General features: G+C 39.3%; 1 pseudogene across 1 annotated transcript in view; it reads right to left on the bottom strand.

Moving 5' to 3' along the window:
• The window catches only part of LOC149225156 (protein-tyrosine sulfotransferase-like), a 267,602-nt pseudogene that overhangs the window by 77,192 nt on the left and 167,988 nt on the right, over nt 1-22,422 (bottom strand). The window lies entirely within an intron of this gene.

The raw sequence follows: 22,422 nt of genomic DNA, 5'->3' as shown, positions 1-22,422 counted from the left end.
TGGGGTCAAAGTAGAACCCTCCAGACCCAGTCTAACTCACCAGACTCAGCTTTGGCAGGCTTGCCCTATAAGTGAATTTGAAAAGGCAGCTCCTTTTCACTATGCGTTTTAGCAGTTACTAAAAATAGTCTATTTTTTAAACGTATGGCGACTGAAGCGTTATTTATTTGGGCTGCTCTTTATATGAACAAAATATTGAATCCATTCTATTTAAATTTACTTGGGCCACACTTTATTAATGATTTTACCAGAGAAGGACGACGCAGGCACCTTTATGGGCAATGTCTTTCATTATGTTTTCTAACCAACCCCTATATAAGGTTTCATTATTTGTCCTGCGGCTCTTCCTTTTGGCTTTATATGGCTTTAACTCTTCCACCACTAAGTTTTCTTACAATACTGCTGTGATAGAACAAGTTATTTTACATGCAGTGATGTTGGGGGAATGGTGGTGAACTTCATAGTTACAGAGAAGATATGATGGTTTTACAGATAATAGCGTTGGAAATACTGAGAGGGGTGAATCAGTGCTTCACTTCAATTAGTTATTTTTTAATATTTTAGAGCATTAATTAACATTAGCATCAAATCAAAACATTAATCAGCACCACCATTCAACAATGCACTATATCAAAGACAGTGGACACGAGATTTTTAGGTCAAAACCCTTCCGGGAGAAAAACCACCGAACGCTTCTTAATATAGGTCTTCAAAATTTATGTCATTAGGAAGCTCCAACTCTCTGATTTACCAGCTACAACAAGAAGGACACTCCAACACCTTAGTTTTATCAGTTCCGACTTAAAGAATGCTCAAACTGGAAGGACGCTCCAACGCTTTGGTTTTAGAAGCTCCGACTGAAAAGATGCTCCAACACCCTGCACAAGCTCCAACCTACCCTAGCACCACCCTATCGCCCTGAAGTGTTCTTAGGCTCCAACCTGAAGGAGACTCCACTCTCCGCCTTGCACCACCCTACAACCCCACTCATCAAGCCACCACTTGCCCTAAAGGCTCCAACCTTCAAATCACCTCAATGGACCATGTTCCACAATTTTCAGACTGGATCCACCTCTACCTAATATCAACACAAAAACAAACTGCCATACAATCTCTACTTAATCAAATCTGCTTAAGCGCAATATGTGCATCAAACCCTAGCTTCAAGCAACATCAACCTGTCATCAAACATCCAGCCATACAACCCTGGTTCAACAAGCAAGTTAGAAGCACTGGAAACCCTAGCATTCATCAGCTGACCACACAAGCCAATAACTTTGCTCAAGCACTTCTGACAAACCCTAACTCAACAATAGCCTATCAATACTATACCACCATCCTTTTGTGTCAATGCACCAACAGTATATCATGCCAAACTTCTCTGCAATGCAAGCTCTGTTGTCTCAAACCCTAGTTGTCAATTCTTGCTCAGACAAATGTTATCATGTAAACACATATCAGTGACATATACAAGGGACAGCAGTGATACAATATCACTTGTAACAATAAGAGGTGAAGCAGTGCATGCATGTCAAGCTCTCCCTTTCTTCCAGATATGCAATGTTAAGCCAAACTCTGTCAATTGCCAAATTAAAAAGCTACTCGTTGCCAACTCATAAACTGAACCTTTTACAAATCATACTCTCATATTGCTGATGTATACCTTGGATGTATAATCCCTGCTCAACAACAGAATTGCCCCTTGTGTACTGAAGATGATGAGTATATACCTGAAGATGTCTGCCAATAATTTGATGTTTTCTCTATCAATATGTGCCCAACAAACCTTTGACCAGACAATATGAAGAGATCATATGCATGGCTAGAATCTGGCCCACTTCATTCAACGATGGTGCCTTAGATACTGTTCTGACAGCTGTTGAAATACCTCAAGCCAAAAACCCTTAACCAGAATTAAGAATACAGAAGATAGTTAGAAGGAAACTTTTCTTTAACCCAGGTCTGCTACGATAAAGGATAGACTTATAATAACACCTTAGAGTAACACACAGATCAAAGCATAACCAACGAATAACCCTCAGAACAAGATGAAGATCAGTCACAAAACTCAGAGAGTTGTAAATTAATGCCAAAAGAATACCTTTGACCAGATCCAAAAGAAGGGTCCGAATTGGCCTTGCACAGCACAGTGAAAAAAACTTGTTTCAATCTCCCTTTTAGCAATGTTCAGATTACATCTCACTGAAGGTGCTTCAGATAGCTCAGATTAGGGCTCAAGTAGTAGTGAATTTAATGCCTTGGAGATTTCAACAAAAAGGTTCTTCAAGCTGCCAACAAACTTGCAAATATGCTTCTCAAATTGGTGTGGAATAACCCTTAAATTCTGTGTGACATGTCACTTCCTCAGCGCCAAATTGAAGGTTATATGCCTCTGCAACAAAGATCGGAATTACTCCATTCAATTACACAGGACTGCCATCAAAATCAATACCACAGAGATCTGGAAAGAGCGTCGAATAGGCCTCAATGTTAGCCATTAACAAAAGCAAATTCTTCTCTAAAGGATGACCCAAATAACCCTTAAAATCTTTTCACAGGAGGAAGTAGCATCTGGCAACAAACCTCAGGTATGAGCCTGCAACAAACCTTAGGTCCGAGCCTGTAACAATACATCAGATCCAAGCCTCAGAAGGCTCCTCTACCAGGGCCGAAGAGCCTCAGAAAGATTGCCTCAAACCAACGAAGTTGCCTCAGAAAGGCCAAATCTGCGCCTGTCTGAGGGACGAAATTTTCTCAACAGAATTCTCAAAACAGACCTCACAAGATGCTTCCTGAATCGGCCTTCAAAACCCAGTCATGCCCAGTGAATTACCAAAAATAAAAGATAAAAGAATAAGCCCAACCACTCTATGAAACACGGCCGACTTCCTTCTGACTTTCAAGACTACATAGGCCATAGAACTCGCAGAAATAGTTCAGAAATAAGTGTGTGAGCTTGTGTTCTTTTGAGGGGAAACGAGCCCTAATTTATAGAGGTCGAAGGGTCATCAAAAGATGGGAAGCCGACCTGATCACTAGGAGGGAGCCAACCCTCCAAAATACTAAATTTAAAATTCAATTTTTTTACAATTTTGAAGCCAAAATAATTCACCAACTTTAGGACAGACTTTAATTCAAATTTGATAATTTATCCTTGATAACATCTCCTTTTGACTTTGACTAGGCTAGGCCTTTTCAATTTTAATTTCCTTGTATAATATAAAATTGCTTGTAACACCTCCTCTGGGGTTCCTTGACCAAAAATTGGGTTTTCAACTTCGAGAAGCCATATCTCCTCAACCGAGAGTACCCACTTGATGTGATACATACCATTGGAATCGGCACGACATGGACAATCAATTGATGATGGTCTCGAGCTCAAAGTCACTGCCCTTTACATCCATTTTCCTCAACATGTGCGGGGCAGCTAGGGCTTCTTGTCCTCTCTTCCAGGGCTTCATGTCATTTGGAGCTTCCAATCAATGCAAACTAGACGAATATTAAGAGCATTCAAGGACCAAAATTGGCATCAACGACAACACCATTCAACAAATAGAAATGTGTTTGTTACCAATCAAAAGTAAGTGACCCCTAGGAAAAGCTTTTCTCCTATTTGTCTAATCCAGTTGGTAGCCAGCAACCCCTAAGAGCCACTTTGTAGCCGATGCGATGTGCCATTCATATTTTCGTCATCTGCATCAATCATATGTTTCCTCGCCCATTTGGTTAGAGCACATGTTGGAAGGTGGGCTTCTGATCAAAAGGTACTTTATTCATTATGCGATCGGGTGCTTATGCTTGTTCATATTTGGGCGTTTTGGCATAGATTATGGGGTGACCTAGAAGAAAGAAGGGTCTTGGTCGTAGTCTTGTTCCCTGATATTAAATGGGGGGTTAACTTTCTATCCTAGTCTAATGGGACCTCCCCTAATGGCCCATGGCTTTAGGAAGGGGTACTACTTCGGAAGCCATGTTTAGATAGCATAGCCCCATCTATCCCTATTACATCCTTACCACTTTCCATCTTACAATATGAGCCCCTTTTCCACCTCCCTTCTTTGGGTCAACTGACCATTGGTTCATTGGAATTTGGCATACACACATCCTCATACCTTGGGTAGGGCCTAAAAATGCACCCTGGGAGGTTGATGCAGCTAAAAGAAAAGAAAAGAGCATATGATGGCCACAAGAAAAACAAAAGTAAAATCAAAATGTAAAAGATGGTCGGTACATACAAATTAGCAAGTGGGCAAAAGCCAAGCATGAGCTCTACCTCTATCATATGGACATCACCTAGTTCCTAGGCCAATGTTGCCCTATCTCATAGAAGACAAGGAACCCTTGCATGTCCCAACCCCTGATGGGCAATGCACTGCCTCATCCTAATGGGGATAATAATTGCTATACATCATACAAAGCAAGCTCACATTCCTCGAGCTACGAGCAATAATACAAGAAAAATTAAAGAAAAAGTAAAAAACGATAGAGAGGGGTGGAAAAACAAAGGCCGAGGTAACCCATGCATCCATGATTGCTCCCACTTCACATCTATACACCCAAGATGAAGTATTCCATCATAGCTGGTCCCTTTGACCACGACACTTGGCCATGGAGTTCTTTTCCCCTCTGTTCCATCATTATTAACATGGCACATATCGATTGAGGGGTGAGCTGAGGACATGTCACTTCCCTTTGGGGTTTGGGAACACCTAACGGGTCGTTTATTAACCACTCCTACCTAGGGACGTAACACCATTATGTGACTAAGGCCACAATTTTGGAAAAGAAGCCACATATGAAGTGTTATTATGCAAATTTATTTCCAAGTTAATTCACTTAGATGCAATAATAATTAATGTACCTGATAGTGAAAGTTGTAGCACCAGATATTGTGTGTGATTGGCAGGTGGTTCCATCCATTGGTCCGGGCAACTTAATTGGGGTCTAGGTCCTCCAAAGGGACATATGGACACCCATAGGTGATGTGTTGAGAGCCATGGAACTCCAGAGAATTATATAGCATAATTCATAGCATGGGCACCTTCAACACCAACAGCTTTTGTACTTTGCCCTATATTATTCATGGGATGATGCACCTAGACTAGTATGCCCCCAGCTAGCTTAGTAGTACATACATGGTGTGGTAGGTGATGCAGGGCCTAAATGAGGTTTCTCTTATTCCTTGAGACATGGGAGGGCTAGCACCATCTTCAGTGTCCTCAACATTGGAGAAAAGATGGAGATTCTATCACTTGGAGACCCATGAGACCCAATTTTGTGCGCCAAACCCACATTTGGGGGCCATAGGATGATTTGCACCAAGATACAAGGGCCAACCCCTAGATCTTGATTTTAGAGGCCTTTTACACTTGTCATGGCACCAAAAGGCCTCAACATCAGCCTTCTAGAATCCCACGCAAGCATGACATCAGCATTTCGGCTAGCATTTGTGGAGATAAAATTGAAATTGCAAAATCTACTAGGTCGACATGTGACCTGGGCCATTATTTGCACATTATTTTATGATTATAGGGGCTTGTAGGCTAAAATAGGTTATGTTAGAGCACATATATATTGGAGAGACCTCATTTGATCTCTCATCATCATCACACTTGGAATTTGGCCTCATAGAGGAAACTCACACTTGCTCTTTTGTGGACTATATTGGATCTTGGATGCATTTTGATGTTTGGAGCTGATTTTTGGACATTCTTTGGAGCTATTCTTTGGATTAATGGATGGATTTCTTGCATATTGTCTTCTACGTACTCTTAATTGTTGAAAATCTATTTTCTATGTCAAATGCATGGAATGATTGATTCTAGTTCATGCTAAAATTGTGCCCTAATTTTATTGGCGATTAATTGAATGCTAGATAGATGAATATTGCGTTCATTACTCATACATGACATGTAAGAATTCTCCTAGTGGTGACCTCCAAGTAGCTCTCCCATAAAACTCCATTATTCCTTTAAGTGGGTAAATGCTCGAAATTCGTTGCTAGGGCACCGAATTTCGGCCTCCTTAGAAGCAAGATTAGCTAACCTAAGACATCCTTGACTCCATATGCCCAAAGGATAAGGCACTAATCCAAATTGTTGGTGATCATTCTCACTTTTTCTCCATATTTTTCTCTCTTAAATTTCGGTCCTTTCAAGGCTAGAGAAGGAGTTAGGGCTTGGTGCAAATTTCTAGGGAAAGGGAGGATTTCGGTGGTTGGAGAGAATAAACATCAAGTGGGTAGGGTTTACAACAAAACCTATTAATTTGGTGGGCATCCACTTCAATTTCATCCATAAAATATCTTGCCCTAAGTGTTTTCCCTAAAAGGGAAACCGTAGTTTTTCTTCCCTCAACTTAAGGACTTCCATGAAGGTTTCATGAGACTTGGCCTAGATAATATACATTGTAAGAAACCTTTCCTCCTTGCCTTGATCTTGAGTTACTCAAACACTCGTCAAAACAATCAAACCCTAGTTATTGTGCCCTTATTTCCAGGTCTCTCATAGAAAATGAATTGCTTCTTTGTGAAGCCTTGAACCTAACTTGTGTCTTTCTCGAAGAAGTCCTAGTGAGATCATTTCATACATTAACCCTAGAATATCTAGTATAAGTGATCTCCCTGTTACCGAGACTCCTCCCATCAGTGAAAGTTCGCAAAGAGCAGCAGGTTTTGGTTGTGGTGACAGTGAGCCACTACCTCATTGTTGCTTATAAGTCTAGTTTATATATTGTAGGGTTTCCCTCTCCAAACCCTGCTAGATTTTGTGTCCACTGCTCAAAAGAGGGCAAAACAAAGCCCATGGAGCATAAGAATTGATGGTGATAAGGTGTTATGTTAAGGCATTCCGTGGTGAAAAGGTCATCGATTCAAAACCCCATGTGCAAAAATCCAACCATGCTAAGGGCTGGTGTGGCCCAAGCCGGGTGCGATCCCTGGGTGATTTTGACGGCTTAGATGCCTCTAGGTCGCAGTTACTCAAGCCACGGGTTATCATACTAGTCATCTCAAAACTCACATTACCTAGCAAACAAAAAAAAAAGGCAAAACAAAGAGATTCAGAATAGCAATGTTACAAGTCCAAAAATAATATGAAAATAAGGACAATCTATGAGTTTGTTTTGGGTGACACAAACTGTGGTAGTTATAAATTGAATTTTGGCAATTGTTATTTAAGATACTTTTTGACCATTTATTGTATATTTTAAGAGGAAATTTTTTTAAAGAGAAGCATTTTGGTTTTGATTAGAAGAGACGACAATGTTTCCTTTGAGTGCAGAACTCCTCTTCATTTTCTATAATAGCACATCTCAGACAAGAAAGAAAATGACAGATGAGTATACAGGAGGAAGAATGAATGAGGCAGAATGAAGAAATATGTTTTCATCTTTATTTTCCAATAAGGAATAATGGAGAATGAGGGTTCTACAAATGGGGTTAGAATTTATAGAGAGGAGAGAAAAAGGTGGTCATTAGAGAACAAGAATGAAACAGATCTGAGAAACTGAATCAGGGTCCAGGATGTGGCTCCAATGCCACTTATGATGTTTCATATGGTGCTCACAGTGTGCCATAGGCATTCATAAGTGAAGGCTTAGTGCCATATACTCTAGAAAGACCCCATAGGCATTCATAGGTAAAGACTCAACGCCATATAGTCTAGTAAGATACAAATATTCATCATGTTACAAAATATGGTAAACATTATGCAGTCAACAATGGATTGCTATATATATAGTACAATAGATCATGTATCAACACAACATTATATATCGATATAATGTTTCAGCCACCTATACATATTGTATTAGTTATTAGTACATCATGCTGTGGCCTAGTGGCAACTCAGGGCAGTGTTGCCGTACTGGACCAATTTCAGTTCTTGGAAGCCATGCCCATACCCTCCATGGTGTACTGTGGTATGTTGCTATTAATGGTGATAACTGATATTATTTTATTGAAATATCAGCGTACCGGCACCTTCTTTCTTGCATAAAATTGTCAGAGGAAGAGAATGAGTTATTTCTGTGTTTTCAGTCCAATGGAGTGTTTTCCCTCAAATTTGCATAGGATGGTAAAAATTATTTAAAATTTTGGAAAATTCTGGAAAATGTGTATAATTAACAAAATCTCCCAAAACAGTCTATCCGGGATCTATGAAAATTAAGCATGATATATCATATAAAACATTCATTATTCCAAAAATAATAATATTAATTTTTAAATAATGAAAACTAAAAACTAAAATAATAATTTATTTAATAAAAGTGAGCAATGCCATAGCCCAAAATAGCAAAGTTCCTAAAATAATATATTGTCATCGGTTGTCCACTTCAAATCTCAATCACAGACCATTGAATCTCCAACAAAGTGGTTCCAAAGTTTGAGGAAGGTTGGTATGGACATTTCAAAGACCAAATAATGAGTGCATATTGCCTATTGGTTGTAGTTTGTGTGCTCAGCAAGCCAACTACGACTCTCTTGCCTCTAAAACATGTCAAAAGGTTGAAAAATAGTGGCAGGCATCTTTTATTGTTGAGGTTAGAGGAGGGTCCCTATTCAATTCTTCATCTGAAAATCTGTCACCAATAGGGCCCACCCACCCTTGGCTGAGTAGGTGTCAATATAGACTTGTTACAACTCTACTTTAGTCCCTGTTGGAGCACAACATTTCGAGGGACGCCCAAACATCCTTGGGACTCACTAACAACACCCCACTCCAGTGTGCCCCTAAGGCTGTCTCAACCAAATAAAGACGTATCCTACCCATGCAAAGCTCCCATGGAACACAGGAACACAAGGGATATGTGACAACTGGAAACATACCTATGCACATTATATATATCCATCATCATGTTTCAATTGCTAGGTTATGACTCATGAGAACTTAAGATAACAAATTATGTCTTTTCATGCACAGAGATTTTCTCTTCAAGGTATTCTTGTTTTGTGTTGGTGATCATTGGGTTGGTCTCACATTGACAGAATCTGATTTTATAAACATGATCCTAAATGGCTACCACTTTATCAGGGAAATCAACTTCTCCTGATGCCCTTTTTTGATCTGTTTTATCCCATCAAGGTACCAACCCTTATGTTGAGTCGCAATAATTTCTTGTATAGTAATCTGTCAATGTTTGTATGCTTTATGTTGATCAAATATGTCACAAATTGAAATAATGCTTCTCCCTCTAATGATAAATACTAGCTTATGCTAGCATCATAGAGCGAGGAATTTGTAATTTTAATCTGAATTCTAATAAGAATCATTTCCCCACTCCCTCACCTTTTTCCGAGATTCTTTCAAGAGGCTTGGACACCAAACAGAACAATTATATAAAACTAATGTCTACACCAATGTTCTAAAGAGGAGCTTCCTATTTTTCCAACTCCATACTGAATTCGCTTACATTTATTTTGCATGGAAGAAAGAGTTGTCATGTCTCCTATTACACATTTTTTGACATAAGAGTACCAAATATAACTAGAGCCAAACTGAAGGCTTGAGTACTCATAAGAAAGAACCACCTCCAATTTTTCACTATTGAATGTGATGGTTATCCTAACCCAAAATACCTTTTACAATACTTTTATTTTGTTCACAGTGGCTTTCATTTTATAGTAACCAGAAAAAATTCAGAATGTAGCTATATGTCTTTGGAGACTATCTTTATCTTTTGCCAACTACACCACATGAAACTAGCATGAAATGCAAAGATATTCATGAAGGAGAGCACTCCTCCATCTTTCCTAATCCAATCTTCTAAAAATGTTGGTGAGATGGGCACCCTTGTTTCACACCAATATTATTGTTGATTTAATCAAAATGAAAGAAGATTCATCAAATGAGGAAATTTCATAGAGACAATTGTTGGAAGTCCAGCCAAGCCTCATATAGGTGTTGTAGTACCACAACTCCATGTAAATAAGGCCACATAGTATGGAAGTGATTCAAATAGTGGCAGGTCAATCAAACCAATATCTGAAGCTTAACAAATTACTAGATTAAACCCTTGAATCTTGTTCATCCACAAGAACATTTACTGTGCCTTCTAGGACTATTTTGTGTGCCTATTACAACAAAATCTAGCATCTAGTGCAAAGTCTCACTCGGTGTCCTACACAATGTGCAACACACAAGTGTTACCACTATCACCTCAGCAACTACTCCCCTCTCTTTAGTTAAGGATGCAATCCAACACAAGGGAGGCTTCCCAATAGGGGTTGCAGATGAAGTAACCCAAGGACTTTAAGCTAAGGGCTCCCCTAAGGATCCTACAACATAAATCCATCAGATAAAGGTATGACAAACTAGGGATTGAAGTGGATGGAGTATATTCGGGATTTGTGTTCAAGGGATCTATGGATTAATCTAAAGGCTATGGTTGACCTAATGAGCCTCAAATAGGTTCCTCAAACTCACCAAATCAAGGAAAACTCAAGGCTAATATAAACTAGATCTTTGAAACAACAAATTGCAGCAAAACAATAGTTTATAACATTAGCAAATTTATCCATAAAAATAGTAATTAAACTATGAAAAATAATTTAGCTGTAAATATAGTAATTAAACTATGAGAAATAAATGTTAAATTAGAGAGTAAACTAAGGAAAAAATTATCACATATTTTGACGGTTAATAAGGCATATAACAGCAAATAAAACTTGACATCAGCCCTAGAAAATGCATGACAAACTTCAATTTAGCTTTTCAAATGCACTTTTAAATAGTATCTTGTTAAATTTCCATGAAACTCTGCAACTACTTAGATGAATAACTGAAAACACAAAACTAGTTAACTTTCACCAAGATATAGAGGCTCTTAACAATAGAGAAGTAGCAAAATAAAAACACAAAGATAAAAACACATCACACAAATTGACAAACTAATTTTTCTCAAGAAACCCAACAGGGAAAACCTACTTGCTTGATGTGGCTATTATATTGATTGTTCTTGGAGCAATTGAATCTGTTACAAAGCAATTTGTCTCTCTTTGAGAAAGTGTTCAGCTTCTCTCTCAACTCTCAGCCAATACAATTGATCTTGGCTGGCCTTGATCCTGCTTGATCTCGGCGCTTCTAGCACACAATTGTTCCTCTGCTGCCTCCTTGACTTGCTCTGTGTTAAAATTCGCAACTAGGGCCAGATTCCACTATTGGACAACCCATTTGATGGAGACGATTATTGCATTGAATTCCTATTTTCGAGAGGACCAATATCAACCTAAAGATCATCAAATTTGGACAAGCAGAAAAGTGTTTTTGAATTTATGCCCACACATGTGCAAATTGTCAACATCTTCATGTAGGCTCATGAAGCCCAAGAGACATGTCACTTCACCCTCAACGATTTGTATAAATAAGTGATACTTCCAACCTCATTTGGCACCTCACTCAATCACACATCCTTCTCTCTCCTCATCTGATTGGTTCGTGCAGCTTATTGGGCATCTTTTTTCCTCACACGGGTGGCAGCAGAAGGATGAATTACAAGGGCGAATTTTCAAAGACTATTGCAAGTTTGACCAACATTGACCGAGGCTGGTTTGACCTCCTTTCACTGTGATTTTTGTACCAGAATTTCGTTTTTGGCAAACCGCATCTATTGGCTCGGGAACCGCATTTTGTTGACTTTGAACGCAAACCAATCGCAGGGCGAACCACAGACCTGACTGCAGAGTTTGACCAACTTTGACCATTGTTTTCATGACTTTCTTGGGCTGACTTTGACCACTTCAGAAGGCCGAGTTTTCCTATCTTTGACCAAGCTCCATAGAGGACTGATTGATGCATTGACCATCATTGACTTTCTAGTTAGGGCAAAATTTGACTGTTGTTGACTACAGATTTGACAAGGTTGTTTTGACTCTGATTTGACAAGTCAATTTTGACTTTTGTACTCTCTCTTTCTCTCTCTGCTGAAAATCTGAAATAATAATAAGAAGAATTGATCAAAGGGTTTTCCCCATCTTCGAGTTTTTCCCTGGCATCCACCAAATCTGGTGTCCTCTTGTCTTGGCTTGTCTTCTGCATTTATGTTTGATGTTCTTTCATCAGTTACTGTCATATGATAATGGTTAATGTGATTGCTAATGGATTAATGGAATTAATAATGGGCTAATGAATTAATGAAGTAACTGACCTAAGAAAAGAACATGTTAACTCAAAAAATAACATGGTATCAAATCTAGGTGAGGTCAAGCCCAAGCAAGAGGAGGAATGCAATCACAAGAGATGTTGTCAACTTTCACTGAAGTAAAGATAAAGCAGTGGATTGCTAATGCATTTGAAGTGTCATGCTGCAAGGCCTAGAAAACATAAGAGGTCTCAAAAAATAATGCAAGTCTGGCTATATGCAAGAGTTGGGCTAAATAGCTCATGAAGGCCATTAATCAAATCTGAAAACGCTAAAGTCCTCCTTCAAGAGTATTGTGTCCCTATGGAGCAGTGAATCTACTATGGAAGATTGCCATTTTTCTCTTGTTTTCTGTTTAGGTCACTCGCTGAAGGAGCAGACTGTCTAAGGCTACTCGGCCTCAGCCAAGGTCATTTGTGGCACAATTTTGTCATTTTTTGTTGGGCTTAGAATTGTGCTAGTTGTGGGATCTGAACCTTTCAGTGGAGGACTCTCAGCCCAGTGGTAGGGCAGTAATCTAGGCAGAGTATTGGCACTATTCTATGGTTTATGGCACGCATCAAGGTTGCAAACACTTGAGACTAGTGCGAATCCTTTTGACAAGACTTCGGCTCTCTAGGAGGCATGTGGTATTCAAGGCATATAAAGAACCATGGACTAAACCTACAGTGTTAAGTTTTGTGACCTGATTGGAGAGGGTTTCACTGTGTTATTCTTCAAAGTGAAAGCATTTGTAATTGAGCCACAACAACCTTCAGACCAAGTCATTGAGTTCCCCGTCTACGCAGAGGAATTTAATGTGGATCAATTCATGGCATCTTTGTACATTGCTTTGAAGGCTTGATTCCAAGTATAAACAAGGTATTTCTAGCCTATCTGAAGCAATTCTGGAGGACTTCTTTCCACAAGTAGAATTGAAGGGTATTTTTCTTCTGCTGCTCTTGACAGTGCATCCTTGTTATCAGTTTGTTATTCTCATTGTTCTAAAGAAACATAAATGGCATAATTTGAAGAAAACATTCAGTAGTTTTGTGGACTTTGATACATTGTGGTCACTAGACTATGAGGCCCTAAAAGGTGACTTCATTTACAGCTAGAAAGGTGGTATTCTATCAGTCATCTTGAGGACTTGTCCTGGAATTAGTGGCACAACATTATAAAGGATAGTTCTATGGACCTCCATAATTTAAGGAAGCTGAGATCTTGTATGCATATATTTGCAAGGTACGAATTGTAGCCTTGAAAAGACAATCAGTGTGCATCCTATGGATTATATGTCCAAGGTACATCCATTAAAAGGTGGTGACATGTGATAAATAGATGAATTGAGTAGGGAATGAAAAGGGGCAGCCCTGGGCCACATGTCGGGGTACAAGAGTAGCTAGTAAAAGGGAAGTCCACACTTGGATATATAATATATAAGAGGGAGCAATCGTGGTACATGACGTGCCCTGGCCTTGATTTTTCCACCCTTCTTTATATGCCTTTTTCCTTTTATGATTTTTCTTTAATTAACTGCTCGGAGCTCAAGGGGTAAGAGCATGATGTGTGAGATATAGCAGTGGATACCCCTTTTAAGGTAGGGTGGTTCATTGCCCACCAGGGGTTGGGACAATCATGGGTTCCTAAATGATAAAGGAGGCTCATCTAGGGCCTATAGGAACCCAAGTGACGGCCACGATGATGGGGTAGAGCTCATGTATTGGATTTTTCCCACGTGCTAAATGTGTTTATCCCAGCGATCTTTTGCTTTTTGTGGTACATTTTCTTATTGAATGTGTCCAATTGTGCTTTTACTTTTCTTTTCAGCTGCATCAACCTCTGAGGCATCACTCCAGGCCCGACCCAAGGTGTGGGCAAAGGGCAAGGGGAAAGTTAGCCCTATGTGGACCCACTGGAGGGATGCGGACCCGGGTGGGAGAAATGATTAATGGGGTTATAATGAGTGAAAGGGGAGTAATATATATGGATGAGGGAGCGGGACCACGTAACCAAAATCAGGGTTTTCCATGTAATACCATCCCTAAAGCTGAAGGGTTAGTAAAAGAGATCCCACAAGACTAGAATTTGAGGTTAACATCCAAAAGGGGTCTAGGGGACGAGAGCACAGACCTAGCCCATTCTTTCCGCCGAATCCCCCCATTAATCCATGCCCACAAGTGTCTATGATAAGCAAACTACAATGCTAAATTACCAAATGACAAGGCATACCTTTAGATTTGGGAGGCCCACCTTCAAACATATGATCATGGTAGATGGTCGAGGGACCACATGGCTAGCTCAAGTGGCGGAGAAGTGGTACAACGAGCTAGTTGGTGGCTGCAAGGGATTCTTGGCTACCGGCCAAGGACCATCTTGGAGAAAAATTTCTTCTAGGGATATCACCTACAAAATGGTGGGTAACACTACCTAGGGCACTATTCTTTAAAACAAAGTGAACTTTCTCTGGCACATATACTTCTATGGTATCTGAGCTTTTTGTGCAACTATACTTCTATGGAAAGCAAGCTACTTGAGACACTATTTCATCTGTTGTTATGCGAGTTTCTGAGGCACTCTATCTCTGTGGGACATGGTATCTAAGGACAGGCATCTTGGGATTAGACTTGTTGAATATCTTGTGCACTGTGATCTTGTCTCTTGTCTCTTGTGCAATGTGATCTTTATTTTCTTGTATTTGAATGGTTAAATTGATAATTGCTTGATGAATAATAAAGAAAAGCTAAAAAGGGACAATAATATCTTCACAAGTAATTATCAAGATTTGAAATTCTAGCTTGTACTCGAATTTCAACATGGTATCAAAGCTAGGAATTAAAGCGCAATTTGAAACAAGGTCCAAATTTGTCTCTGAGATCTAGCCAAGCTTATGGAGGACTTATTCACCTGTTCAAGAAGCCGAATTTGTGAGGAAACTTTCGTATGGTTGGCATCCAAGTTCCTATTGGAGAAAAGGCCTAGAACAGGCCTAACATTACCTCTATTCTGAATAATGACAAGGGCCGAGATATCTCTGTTGTAGGAGAAGGACTGAGGGTCCTACTTTGTTGCTACAAGAAGGTCGAAGGCTTGTTTGGGTGTGGGTTAGAGATTCAAGTGTCTCTGTGGACAGCGAAGGGATAATAGAGGTCTTTTGGCCGAGAAGGACGAAAGGACGATTGCTACAAGCTTAGAACAGACCGAGTTTAGGAAAGTCTCAGTTTTGTAAAGTGACCAAAGTCTAGGAAAGGGTTGAAGTCTGAGAAAGGAATGTAGCAAGGGTTGCGAGTTGGAAATCTTGAAGGTCTATAGTGGGCCCAACATCTGTGGATGATTCAAATCTCATCTTTGGCTATACTATTATGAAGTGATCCAAGCCAATAATGCTACAAGAAGGAGATCAAATTCAATGTTTGTCACTAAGAGAATGAGATCTACTATGTTATGAAGGAATTACATTAGGTGTTGTCAAAAACAAGATGAGAAGAATCATTATATAAGAGGTTTTGTTCCTCTCTTTTGACAAGGCAAATTTGTTAGCAGGAAGACAAAGAATTGGAGGACATTTCTTGAGCTTGTTAGACAAAATTGTGAAAGTTTGATATTTTGTGGCAAAAACCTTTTGATCAATACAATTTGAAGTCTAACTTGTGAGATCTAATGTTGCCCCTTCATTACAAGTCAAGGATTTTAGACTAAAAGATGTTGAGTTACTAAGGGCATTTGAACTTCTAAAAGTATCAATGTCATATGTGCTTGGCTATTGAAATCTACGAAGCCAAGTTACTTGGCTTGATGAAGTCAAGGTTAACTATTCATTAATTGATGACGTAAAGAATCTAGGGTCTTAGCATTTGGGCACTTGCAGATTGAGATTCTAGAGTTTACAAAACAGTAGCAAGTTGAGAAGAGACTGTAGGGAAAAATCTTATCAAAATACAATCAATATGTTGGTCTATAAACCCTAGTGAGGGTTTGAACAAGAAAGGTCTAGAATTAAGAGGAATGTCCTCAAAACATGCCAAGAAACCTATCTAACGAAGAATGGTCAACAAGAGTGCTGACATCCATGTTCAAAGAGTGGAAAGTTCAAATTGTGGCACGAGTGAGGTCAAAAAGGAAGGATAGTTCACTAAAATATGCTCCAACGACTACATGGGAGGTCTCCAAGGTGCAAACTTCTCAAGTCCTGACATCAATGTCCATATGTCATGGAAGGTTACTCAAACCACCAAAGTAAACTCCCATGGCTAGCATTATCCCTTCCTACTTCGCTTTAGAAGCAACTCTTCATTCACTCTCCTTGAGTGGTTTCTCCCACTCATCTTTTTCATGGCGTTGGTGTTCTAAAGACTTACCATGTCATAAATAAGGCAAAACAAGCATGGTTCTTTCATTCCTTTTCTGGTCTCCCACTTGGTCATTCCTCTCACAATTGAGGAAGTTAATCCAACAACACATTCTCCAAATTATTTTAATAACACTTGGACCTTTTCTTGTTGATTCTCCCTCCAAATCGGAGCTGATCCCTTCATAAGTTGGAACATTTTCATCCTCACACAACAGGTACTGATGAGTGGCCTTCATCCTGCACCTCGTTGCCATGCAACATCACTAAATTTCCAACCTTAAAACAGCAACCAGCATCAAGTTACAGGATCAGATTTCAGATCTGAATAAATCTGAAAAATACCCACACTTTCATGTACCATGACATCCCGATTGATTGTCACTTTGTCATTTGCTACATCTATAAACCGGTAAGCTTGCATTGGTCATTATAACTAACAAACATCAACTTCCTAAATTTTTCATCCAATTTTGTTTTCTTTTCTTATGGATATGCTACTAAACCAACAAATAAGATGACTGCTACCAAGTGAAGTCTCTCTTGGAGTGATCTCCTGCGTTGCTTTTGTAGGACACCTATTCAGCAGTTACACTGTTGTATGTACTATTCTCTAAGTGGATTCATTGAGTTGAAATTCATAATACACATACCTCACTCACATGTATTTACTTTTCCACTATGATTTAATTGGCATCTTCTTATGAATTATTGTAATCATTACCGACACTTGCCACAAAAGAAGTAATAGGAGATTGAAACCAATGTTGAAAACTTCGTCTCAACAAACAGCTTGGCAAGGCCAAAGGGTAAGATTTTTCTTCAAACTTGACAACCATTAATAAAGAAAAACACAAATGGATCCTAAATTCTGATACCCTATAAATCCCCTTACCCACCATTATAAAACCTATAAATTGGGCATAATGTTGTTGGTTTGGGGTAGCATCGGATGTGCTCTAGCCACGAAATTTGGTGGAGATGTTGGGGCACATGAGATCTCCAATACCCATAAAGGGTTTAGGCAGATTCTAAACAGATCGGGAGATATTAAAATAATTAATATTTTTAATGGAGTCCCTATGTCTAAACTTAGGGAAAATAAAATATTAATGTGTATTAATATGAATCTGTGTTAGAGTGGTCCAAAGGACATGGATCAAGCCAGATCTAATCTTAGCCGTTGATTAGGGACTTAATCTCGGCCGTTGATATGTCAACAGGAAAAGTATAAGAGGAGGCTTGAGGGACACTTGGAGGACACACCAGATGATCAGTCATTCTATTCTCTAGAGCAGGGTTTGCTAAGAGAGATAGAATCAGTGATCGGGAGAGCAGCTGAAGGGCACTGAGTACAGAAGAACAAAGAAGGCAGAGATTGTGTCGGGAGAGCAGTGCAGCAGCCAAGGAGGGTGACACAAAGCCAGTAAGGGCTCACGCAGGGCCACACAGAGGCAACCAAGTGCTGCGCAGAGCACCAGAGGGGCCAGCATAGTTGACGTAGAGGCTCCTAGAGCTGACGCAGGGCCTCCTAGGGCTGACGCAGGCCAAGAAAGGCTAACGCAAGGCCAACGTGAGACAGAAAGGGGCTGACGCAATCCAGATTGGGCAGATGTTGGGGTTGCAGCATAGTTTTAAAAACCGGTCTTGCTAACCGTTTACCAGTCTAACCGGCCAGTTAGCAAGCCCACCGGTCGAAACCGGCCAAAAAACCCGGTTCAATCGCCCATTTCGCCAATTTTTGCCCTAAACCGGCCGGTTAGAGGCACGCCCCCTGTGAGCCCAAAATGTCACTGAATTTTCTGAGTTTAGTATGTTTTTTGTGCGTTATTTCGTCAAGCACTTCAATGGCATGCCGCTGTAGGTGTAAATTTTTGCTTGTTCAATTTATACATCAGCATATTGGGATAAGAAGGTATAATCAGATTGTAACCAGCAACTAGAATGACACCTTATGCTCAGAAATAACACAGATTGCTGATATAAATCCCACCTTGGAAATCTCCCAGATATACCCTGTAAATTTCTTATTTTTTGTAGTTTACTTCTATGAATACTTTCGTCAAACCGTTGGTCTACTAACTGCTCTAGATGCCCTCCTAGGTTCTTGTTGTCGCGCAGATTGGCACGACAACGCTCGGACCGGGGGCTGTCACTCTGATCCCCGATCCCTCCGTTTAAGCCCGTCTCCCGCGGCTAAGGGGGGTAGACCCTGCGAGGTGATGAGATCAACTGTCGACCAGTTGGTTGGGAGACACGAGATACGATGATGAAAGGGCTCGATGGATTTGATTAATTTAGCAGACCAGTGCCTTAAGAGATTGTGGTTAAAACGATTACTTGTTAAATGGTGTAGAAACATGAAACATGAACAGTAATCATCTATCATCAACTAAATCACAATGCTCAAAACGATATCCAGCAACTGAAAGTTTCGAAAAGATAAATGCTTTAAACCACCACGAATCAAAAACCATCAACCAGATATCAATTTCGCATCTCGGCTTTAAAATTCAGCATGAAAGATATAACAGGAAAACAACTGAATCTGACAAAAATAAATTTTCCACGAATTTTTTATATTTTTTCGAATTTTTTTTTTTTTTTTTTTAAATGAAAATCTAAAAAAATAAATTTTATTCTAAAAAAACTAAACTATTTTAAAAATGAAACTAAAATCTAAAAATCTTTTTTTTTATTTTTTATTTTTTTTATATTTTTTTAAAATCCAAAAAGGAAAAAATATCTAAAACTAAATTTTAACCAAAATAAAACTAAAAAAGAATGTATTTTTTCATTTTTTATAAAACTAAAATCTAACGTTAAAACTAAACATAACCCTAGACTAAACTAAAAAAAACAAATGCTAAATCTAAACATCAATTAAAACATAAAACAAAATTTAAAATCTAAGATTAAAACTAAACTAAATTAAACAAACATAAATCAAAAAATTTAAAATCTACATTAAAAAGGGCAATCGCATTTTTTATTTTCATGATATAATATAAAGAAAATAAATAAAACAAAAACTAAACCTACCATAATCTAAAACGAAATATGATTTTACAAAGCCAAGCCTAAACGAAACGTAAGTCAAAAAAAATACGCCCTGGAACATCTACGCATAGGGATATCACAGTCATCAAATCGAAAATGGATCAGATATATGGCTAAAAGCTGAGATATGCGTTAGCGAAAATGATAAAATCGTGACTCCTTAGAAACTTGACTGGATGCGATTCTGGAGATGATACGCTTACCTGCGCAGATGCGAATGAGGTTTGATGCCCACGTAAATAGTTTTAGGAAAATCGGAATACGATCCAAGATGTTACCTGGCCCGGAAGGTTGAGTCAAAATGTCTGCGGGTGCTGGTATTGTTTCAATGCGTTCCCCCCTTTTTATCTGTGCGTATGAATGCCGTCGTCGTTTTCCAAATGGACGTGCTGCAGTGGCGTGTTTGAAAAACTGTTTGCGGATTCCTTAAAAAACGCTGTTCCCCACGTAAATCTGTGCGTGGATTCAAAAGAAAACTCGTTCTTCACTGTCCAGCCAGCAGACTTGGACGGCAGTTTGCGGGTTGAGGGGCATGGAAATCTCAAGCACGTTTATACGAAGAGAAATGATTTTGATGAAGGATGGCATAAAGACGGCTTCTTTGATGTCACCATTATCACTTGAATGCAGAGCTGAGGGTTTGCAAATGGAACGAAGAGGCTGTAGGAGATACGTTTTTGAATGACAGGTTTCTTGACTGTCGCAGCAGCGTGAGTTTTCTGTAGGTTCACGAATTGCTCTGGCAGTGGCAGCGTATGGCAACGATTTGAATCAGATTTCTCCACTTGATGCTCACAGGATAACACAATTTCGAATTTTTACTTGATAATGCTCAATGCAGTGAGGGTCAAGGAGATTGACGGCGGTCCTGCAAAAAAAACAAAACCCTATATCAAAACTGTACAAAGCAAACTCTTGAAACCCTAATAAAAAATTTGTGAAAAGCAGAAGCTTGAAAACCCTAATAAAAAAAAAATGATTAATGTACAGATTTAGCCCTTTAGCAGCCAGATTTAGCAGTAAACACAGAAAAATTTTAAAGATAAGAAATTTCAGATTGTCACTGTGAAAAAGCTTCAGAAATTTTCTCATGCAGATCAGAAAGATAAAACCGAATGATAAACCCAGGATCAAATCCACTGGGCTCAGCAGAAAATGCTTGCGGGAGTTGGCTGGTTCAGCCGAGAACTTCCCCGAACGCCCACAAATTCCTTCAGAAAATGTTATTCTGCACAGCTCAAAACAATCGTCAATAAAGAGGGCAAAATGCTGCTAGATCTCAAACAGTAATGGAGATACCTGCCATTACTCCTGAAACCCTAGCAGCACCCAAACCCTAGCAAGTGAGCAAGATACCTGTACCCACAATACTCTAGAAAAGCTATTATTAACAGCTGAAAATAACATATGCAGAAAATGAAATGATCTCACAGCATTCCAAGAGAGTAACACCAGCAAGATATGGACCCCAAAGTCTTCCTTTATTAACCAGAAACAGATTTACAAGAGAGCTTCTTTAGCCTTAGACTCACAGATCCAATGATCTAAAATGACCCCCTAAGACCCTATATAAAGGAAATGATCCCAACGGCTAGTTTTGGGTGATCCATGTAGAACTGATCTCGACCGTTGATGAGGATCAAGACATCTCTTGATCTCATCCGTCGATTTATTAACTTAAAATATTATTATTTTATTAGTTAGGGTTTTTGCTTCATTTTTTAATTTTTTATTATTTTATTATTTTTATTCATTTTTTAATTTTTAATTCATTTTAAGATGGATCATCAAACTAAGCCGTTGGGAACATCACCTAGGACCTAGGACCTAGGACTCATGAGGGGATTTACAACATTTTCAACCCTCAAGATACATTTCATCATGATTTTTTACAATTTACATCTCAAAGGGATGAACCCACTTAATACGGACCCTCACAAAACACCCAGCTCTGCGACACAACGATAATCTAGCAGATCAACACACTAGGATTCTCCTAAAGTTCTAATGACAAAATCAATCCCGGCTTTGGGGTCAGGTTTGAAGGAAAACTCTGCCGATCCGTGGATCGGTGAGACAAAAAACCTTCCGGGACGTAGATTATCATCAGAAAGTTAGGTCCACCTAGGCAAATTACATACATGACTCATGTCTGCTAAGATTATTTACAATTAACACATGCAGACTGGGTTTACAATCAAAAAGATCAAGCTGCTGATGATGGCAGGATGGCACGGACATGCTGATCAGGTGCTGCTTCTTTTTGTCAAGAAAAGACAGGGTGCACTGCATGGGTAGTTGACCAGTAGGGGTCAACATCTGGCTCTACTTGGGGACACGTTGCTGCTCGCAGGAATGTGAGAATCCAGAATCTGCATCCATACAACACAAAAATAAGTAGCGTCCATCCAAAAATCAGCATATACGTTAAGCACAATAAAAAAGCTCTTCATTTATTAACTATCTAAAACAGAAACGAAGATGCGGAAAAAACAAGGAGTAGGGTTAGAAATACGATACAAAGGATGCCCTACGGCATCAGATGTTTTCAATATAGTGCATACTGAGCATTTGCCTGCTTTCAGGCAAATCTGTCGGCTGCTTGTCGGATGTGCCATGTCCAATTTTGCATATGGTAGGACTCCTTCCTATCCGAAAATCAAGCTGCTCACGGCCGTCTGATGCATCAAATCTTCGTCTAATCTTCTTCCTCTTGCGCTTCTTCTTTCTGGCAGGATGAATTATTGATGACCTGAAACTTTCTGTTTCGAAACTATCAGATGAAGTGTGTAAGTTATGCATGCTAAGTCTTTTTGTGTCTTGCATCTGATTTTTATCGTTTTTAAGCTTATCTGGATCACCTTCAATTATCCACTTAATGACCTCCTCATAGTAAG

Source organism: Pinus tabuliformis, chromosome J (assembly GCF_031772625.1).
Source record: "Pinus tabuliformis cultivar Carrire ecotype Pingquan chromosome J, CPIR1, whole genome shotgun sequence".
In the NCBI taxonomy this organism is placed as follows: Eukaryota; Viridiplantae; Streptophyta; class Pinopsida; order Pinales; family Pinaceae; genus Pinus; species Pinus tabuliformis.
This window is presented reverse-complemented; position numbering and strand designations above follow the sequence as displayed.